General features: G+C 36.9%; 1 protein-coding gene across 1 annotated transcript in view; it reads right to left on the minus strand.

Annotated features, from left to right (window-relative positions):
- Nucleotides 1-7500, minus strand: part of LOC113800227 (peroxidasin homolog) — a 51222-nt gene that overhangs the window by 17512 nt on the left and 26210 nt on the right. The gene's annotated exons all lie outside the window — the stretch shown is intronic.

The following is a 7500-nucleotide window of genomic DNA, read 5'->3' on the forward strand; positions in this document are numbered from 1 at the left end:
CAACTACAGTTAATAATTCAAGTTTTACATTTGAAATTATATGTGGAATGAAACAGACTGACTGAAAAAGCGTGCTTGTATGCGCCTTAATGATATATGAAACTATATATTCCTGAATGGGTTTTCCTCTCCATTTCTTCCGTTGTTTTCATCATCTTTAGCATAGTTTTGGCTAACGGATATCTTCCGTATCCTGTTGCTGGCCATTATGCAACTACAATTATAACGGGACAAAGTGGTTTGGTCGTAAAGTCCTCAAGTTTCACGCTATATATTATAAGCATGCGATGCGTTGTGCGCGCCTGGTCTTGAACATTTTCAGTTTCAGTTTCTAAAATGTTTTAGGTGAACGTGAAAATCAACAGAATGGGAATGTAAAGGAAAGAGATCTAGTTGGAGGAGAAGCAGGAGGGCGTGCGAGAAGGAACGTTATCACAAATTATGTATGCATATAATATATATATATATATATATATATATATATATATATATATATATATATATATATATAGATAGATAGATAGATAGATAAAGGATTTCGATAGAATGGATAAAACATTCAATAATTAGTGTATTTTTGTTCTGTATATTTATATATGTATGATTTGCAACTAATTGTAATGCCGCACCCCCCAAAAATCTCCCTTGTTTCTGCGCATGCGCGGTGGTAAGCTACTACTACAATCCTTCGTAGGGGGTAGTATGCCCACTATCATTAAAACTCTTGCTCGTGTGAAACCTGGTACACCTGCTAGTGAGTAATGAATGGCTTTCTCAAGCGCCATATTTAAATAGGCCTATTTACTTTGAGTAAAGTAAGTGGAAGTTTATATAAATCTGAATCTATTCTTATGTAAGATTTTACTTTACAGCCTTTCATGATTTTGGAATCGGCTGGCTAAGGAGTGGAAATTAGCCGTTCTTGCTGCTTCCTCTCTCGGCTCCTCACAGCAATTTCACGCCAATGAAACCACATTAGGAAACTCAGACATCTTATTTTCATTTATATATCATGATGTGCATATAAGAAAGTTTTCTTTGTATCTCTGATCAATATGTGTTATACTGTCAATTTAATCCTTGTGAACTGTGATGACTGAATACTTCTGATCCCTCCGATTCTAAAAAGAAATGGAACAAAAAGAAAACAAACCATGTGCACATACACACACACATACATATATATAAATATATCATGTATATGTTATTTATATATTTATACACACACACACACACACATACATACATATATATATATATATATATATATATATATATATATATATATATATATATCCGCGCATACAGACAGACAAGCAAACAGATAAACAGACAAGCGGCAGACAGACAGAAAGGCGCGTTTGCAGTAAGCGATTTAAAAAAAAAAAAAACGCGGGTTTCACTCTCAACAAAGGCGTAACTACATGCGCAAGTAAACACTCATTTCGCTTCTTTATGACACCACAGATCTGAAAACAACGGAGATCGCGTGTGCCGGAAGTGTCAAAGTGTGGCAATTTTGGTATTTAATTGTCGAGCTGTCCCCCCCCCTCCCAGTGGATGATTGGCAGGAGTGGTGCGTGTATTGTGTGGACAGGTACATGAGTGTGTGTACGCGAGTGCTTGCGTGATTGCAAATGCGCGCGTGCACACAAAAGATGGAATATTTGTCAAATGATACCTAAATCCAAACATCTATTTCATTTACAAAAAGAAGAAAGGAAATTGATGCGAAGAAGGAATGGGAGTGAAGCCGGAAAAGAAAGACAAAAAAGGGATAAGTATATACAGAGATAATAGTAAAAAGGATAAAGATTCCAGTAAGGAATTATCCAAGTTTCATTAGAAAGTAAAATCAAGTTCGACCTTGTTTTTCCTGTAAATACTTTTCTTTCCAGATTTCCCAACGATTAAAATAAATCCTTCAAAGACTGTTCTTTTCCACCAACGTTTGTCTCACGCTTATCAAAGTCATTGGCATGTCATTGCAAATTCTATTATAGTGCACCACCGAAAGAATTTATATGTTTGTGTGTATGGATAATGTACGTGTGTCTGGGAGTCTTCCTCTTCCTCTGCCGGAGAGTAACCTGGCCACAAAGCCAACCTCTTGTGCATGTCTCTGTCTTTTTATTTGTCTGTCCACTTCTGACAAAGACACACTCCATTTATATAGATTTTAGATTACCATTGATTTGTATATATGTACATATATATATATATATATATATATATATATATATATATATATATATATATATGCATACATATATATACATATACACAAACACACACACATGTATTTGATATATATATATATATATATATATATATATATATATATATATATATATATATATATATATTTATATACATATATATATACTGTATGTGCATATATAAATGTGTATATACATCCACACACACACACACACGTGTGTGTGTGTACATACATATATATATATATATATATATATATATATATATATATATATATATATATATATATATATAATATATGCATATATGCATATATGCATATATATATATATACATATATATATATATATATACATATATATATACATATATATATATATATATATATATATATATATATATATATATATATATATATATATATATGTTTATTTATATACGTATATATGTGGGATAATGCTAGGTATGCATATACAGATGCACCGACACACACACACACACATCTTGATGTAACTTTTGCATATCTACATGAGCATCTCAGTCTAGGGTCCTGCATCCGCCGACTCCCACAGCCTCCGACAGAAGCGTCCCTTCCAGCCTCCAAGATTCCCTATCCATTGCTGGCCTGTGACGCGTCATTTAGCCTCTCGTACCTGCGGTCATCGCGTCGCTAATCAAATCCAAACACCCACTAGAATCTCGGTTTAAGATTAATGAGAATTGCGGTTAACAAGTGATCATCGAAATCCGCGCCGCAGTGTCTCTCCGTAATCCCAGCTGGTTTCCTGTACACACAACAACTGAAGGAAATTGCTTTATCTATCGCCATGAAAGAATAGCGGTTAGGCGGTTACCTAACAGTCTCTCCTTCATTGTGAAAGATAATAAAAATGCACGTTATTGTGGTCTCTTGTAATTACTCATTTTGATAAAAGTGAAGATAAAAATAAAGCTGGATTGGAGTTGCGTGTTTCTAAAATGCAACATCTAGAACCCACAATCACTATATTAGAAGCATAACATTGAAATTATCTCGAACTCCCATTATATAATTCCTAGTAAGAATCCCCTTATACAGCCATATGGACATTGCCAGGAATTCCATATCATTAAAAAAATACTAACGATCTGTTGATATTTAAGGTTACTAGGCTGTTAAAGTCATCTCCTGTAATTGATGTAAATTGTTTGTCCTTTTGTTTCTCTCTTTTCCATCCCCATCTATACCCCCTTCTCTCTCTCTCTCTTTCTCTCTCCTTCTCCTGCTTACTCACTCTTACTCCCACTCCTCCTCTCCCTGCCTCCCTCTCTCTCTCTTTCTTTCTCATTCTCACTCACTCTTACTCCCACTCCTCCTCTCCCTCCCTCTCTCTCTCTCTCTCTCTTTCTCATTCTCACTCACTCTTACTCCCACTCCTACTATCCCCCACTCCCTTCCTTCCCCAACCCCCTCTTATTCTAACTCTCTCTCTCCCTCTGTCTCTCTCTCCCCCCCCCCCCTCTCTCTCTCTCTCTCTCTCTCTCTCTCTCTGCTCTCTCTCTCTCTCTCTCTCTCTCTCTGCCTCTCTCTCTCTCTCATTCTCTCTCTCTCTCTCTCTCTCTCTCTCTCCCCCACCCCCTCTCTCTCTCTCTCTCTCTCTCCTCCCCCCCCCCCCCCCCTCTCACTCTCTCTCTCTCTCTCTCTCTCTCTCTCTCTCTCTCTCTCTCTCTCTCTCTCTCTTTCCCTCTCTCATTCTGTCTCTCCCCTCTCTCTCTCTCTCTCTCTCTCTCTCTCTCTCTCTCTCTCTCTCTCTCTCTCTCTCATTCTCTCTCTCTCCCTCTCCCTGCCTCTCTCCCTCTCCCTCCCTCTCTACCTCTCTCCCTCCCTCTCTACCTCTCTCCCTCTCCCTCCCTCTCTACCTCTCTCTCTCTCTCTCTCTCTCTCTCTCTCTCTCTCTCTCTCTCTCTCTCTCTCTCTCTCTCTCTCTCTCTGTCTGTCTGTCTCTCTCTCTCTCTCCCTCTCGCTCCTTCTCTCCCTCTCCCTCTCCCTCCCTCTCTACCTCTCTCTCTCTCCCTCTCCCCCCCCTCTCCCCCCCCCCTCTCTCTCTCTCTCTCTGTCTGTCTCCCTCTCACTCTCTCTATCTGTCTATCTTTGTCTGTCTCTCTTTGCATTTTTGCTTGTCTGTCTATCATTCTATCTGTCAGTGGGATAATGATAATGATAATAATAATAATAATAATAATAATAATAATAATAATAATAATAATAATAATAATAATAGTAATAATGACAATAATAATAATGGTGATAATAATACCAATATTAATGAGAATAATAACAATAAAGATGATAATAATAATAATAACAAAATAATAATAATAATAATGATAATAGTAATAAAAATAATAATAAATACCAATAATAATTACGATAACAATGATGATGATACTAATAATGATAGTAATATTAATTACAAAAATAACGATACCATAGTAGTATTAATGATAGTAATAACAACAACAGCAATAATAATAATAACAACAACAATAATAACAATAATAATAATAATATAACAATAATGATGATGATAATAATAACAATGATAATAATAGCAATGATAATGATAATATCAAAGATAAGGACAATAATGGTGGTATTTCTAATACTAATGGCAACAATAATAATAAAAAATTATAATAACATTAATAGAGATGGAAGGTGACGTGAGAAGATTAAAAAAACAATGATAAATGGTAAGGGAGGAGAAAAAGATGAAGTACAGTATAAAGATGATGAAGAAGAGAAATAGAAGAAATAAAGAAAAAAAGAAAATAAAAAGATAAAAAAAAACAAGAAAACTAAAAAAAGAGGAAATAGAAGGAGATGACGAAGAAGTAGAAGTAGATAAGGAAAAAGAATGTAAAAAAAGTTAAAAAAAAGAAAAAAAAAGAAAATGAACGCGATGAGGAACTGAAAGACAGAAAACCAGCAACAATATAATTAAACGTGAAATATCAAAGCCTAATAAAAGAACATAAAAAATATATGATGCAAAAAAAACGCACCGATGAAAAGGTGGAAACGGAGAATAAAGAAAAAAAATAAAAGAGAGAGAAAGAAAATAAATGGAGGAGAAGAAATATGTAAACGACGCCCGGAGAACAGATGACGAAGAAATGAGGCAAGAAGGAGGAGAGAGAAGAAAAACAAAAAAACGAAGAAGAGGAAATATGGAAACGACACTCATTTCAAAGCGACTCGCGTGAGACAACAGAAGAGCGTGTGAACCTTTTAGAAAGGGGGGGTGGGGGTGGGGAGGGACAGGTTGTGGATGAGTTATTATTGTCGTGAATGGGCCACGCCTTCCTGAGAGGGGCAACGACATTTTTTTTCCTTCGTTACATTACTACTACTACTGCTACTACTATTACTACCACTACTTTTACTATCACTTCTACTACTACTACTATCGCTATTACTATTATTACTACTACTACTATTACTACCACTACTATTACTATCACTTCTACTACTACTACTATCACTATTACTATTATTACTGCTACTACTATTACTACCACTACTATTAATATCACTTCTACTACTACTGCTATCACTATTACTACTACTACTACTACTACTATTACTACCACTACTATTACGATCACTTCTACTACTACTACTATCACTATTACTACTATTACTGCTACAACTATTACTACTGCTATTACTACTATTACTACTTCTACTACTAATACTGCTACTACTACTATGATTGCTACTATTATTATATACATCATTAGAATGGTCATTTAGCCTATTTATTACTGGCATTCTTGTAATTGTGATCAACGTTACCATCGTTGTTAATGATAATGATGATATCATTAAAGATGATTTTTTAGTAAAGTCCTTGTCATAGGAAAACAATCATTTTTAGTAATCTAATTAAAATTCAATGATTTAGTATTCAAATGTTTCCCATATTACCATGTCTGGTGTCATGATTAGGATTCCCATTAGTATTCTATTCTATTATTACGGTTAGTATATCATTATCATGATTATGGTCGATGTCATTACTCTAAGCAAAGATCCATATCTAACTGTGACGTAAAAAATGGTTTGTCGTAGTCACTTCTATCTCTCTTTTCTCCTTTTCTTTTCCCTTTTTTCCTGTACACAGCTGTCCCCCGCGTTTTCCTCATTTTTAGAAACTATTTAGAAGCTATGAATGGTGGGCAGCAACGTGACAATGAAGCCATAACTCTTAAAAGTAATTATCAAAGATGTGCTCCCTAAGAGTCGGCCATTTTGAACTCTTCCGCGTGGCTGGGAATAAGGCTTCTCGAGGTACTCATTAAAGGCAGTTGACTGTGAACTTGTTATTTCTGTTACAACGAGAGGCATGTTTGGTTGATCCTTGGTAGCCGATGAACATACGCACACACACACACGCATAATACATGTATACACGCGCGCACGCATACACACACACACATATACACGCACACACACATACACATACGTAAGCACACATACGCACATTCAAACAAACACACATACACATAAAAACACACACATGCACAACACACACACACGAGCTTTCTCTCACACGTACACAAACACAAATAAACGAACAAGCACACACATACAAACACCCCCACCCACACACACACGCTCACGTTCACACATACACACGCCCACATAAACAACCCTTCGACCTAAACACGCCCTACCGCCCTTAGGACATTGCTCCCTATCCTCCCCGCCCCCTACTCTCCTATTTACTGTTAAAGGGAGCTTTCCGGCATAGCTCAGTCACGAGAGGGAGGGATAAGGGTGAGAGAATTGCGCGCAAGAGTGGGTTGCTGACAGGCGCAAGTGGGTGGGCTGTGGTCTCACTCAACTCCGTGGATTTTGGTCGGACTGATGTGAAGAGAGTGAGTGTGGAGGGGTGTTTGGTGCGGATTAGATGATTTCTGTCTTTTTCTCTCTTTGTCTACCTATCTGTGTCTGTCTGGCTGTCTCTCTCTCTCCTTCCCTTCCTCCCTCTGCTTCTGTTTCTCCCTGTCTCTTCGTCTGTTTGTAGCTCTCTGTCTGTCTCTCATTTTCCCTCTCTCTCCTCCGTCTCCTTCCCCCTATCCCTCCCTTCTCTGTTTTATATCGTCTATCTGTTTCATCCCCCCCCCCCCCAATCTTTCCCTTTCCCTCCCTCTCCCTCCACTTTTTCAACTTCTCTTTTTCTTCTTTTCGGTCTCCCTCCCCTCTTTCTCTTTATATATTATTATAGACCCTTG

This window comes from Penaeus vannamei, chromosome 18 (assembly GCF_042767895.1).
Source record: "Penaeus vannamei isolate JL-2024 chromosome 18, ASM4276789v1, whole genome shotgun sequence".
In the NCBI taxonomy this organism is placed as follows: domain Eukaryota; kingdom Metazoa; phylum Arthropoda; class Malacostraca; order Decapoda; family Penaeidae; genus Penaeus; species Penaeus vannamei.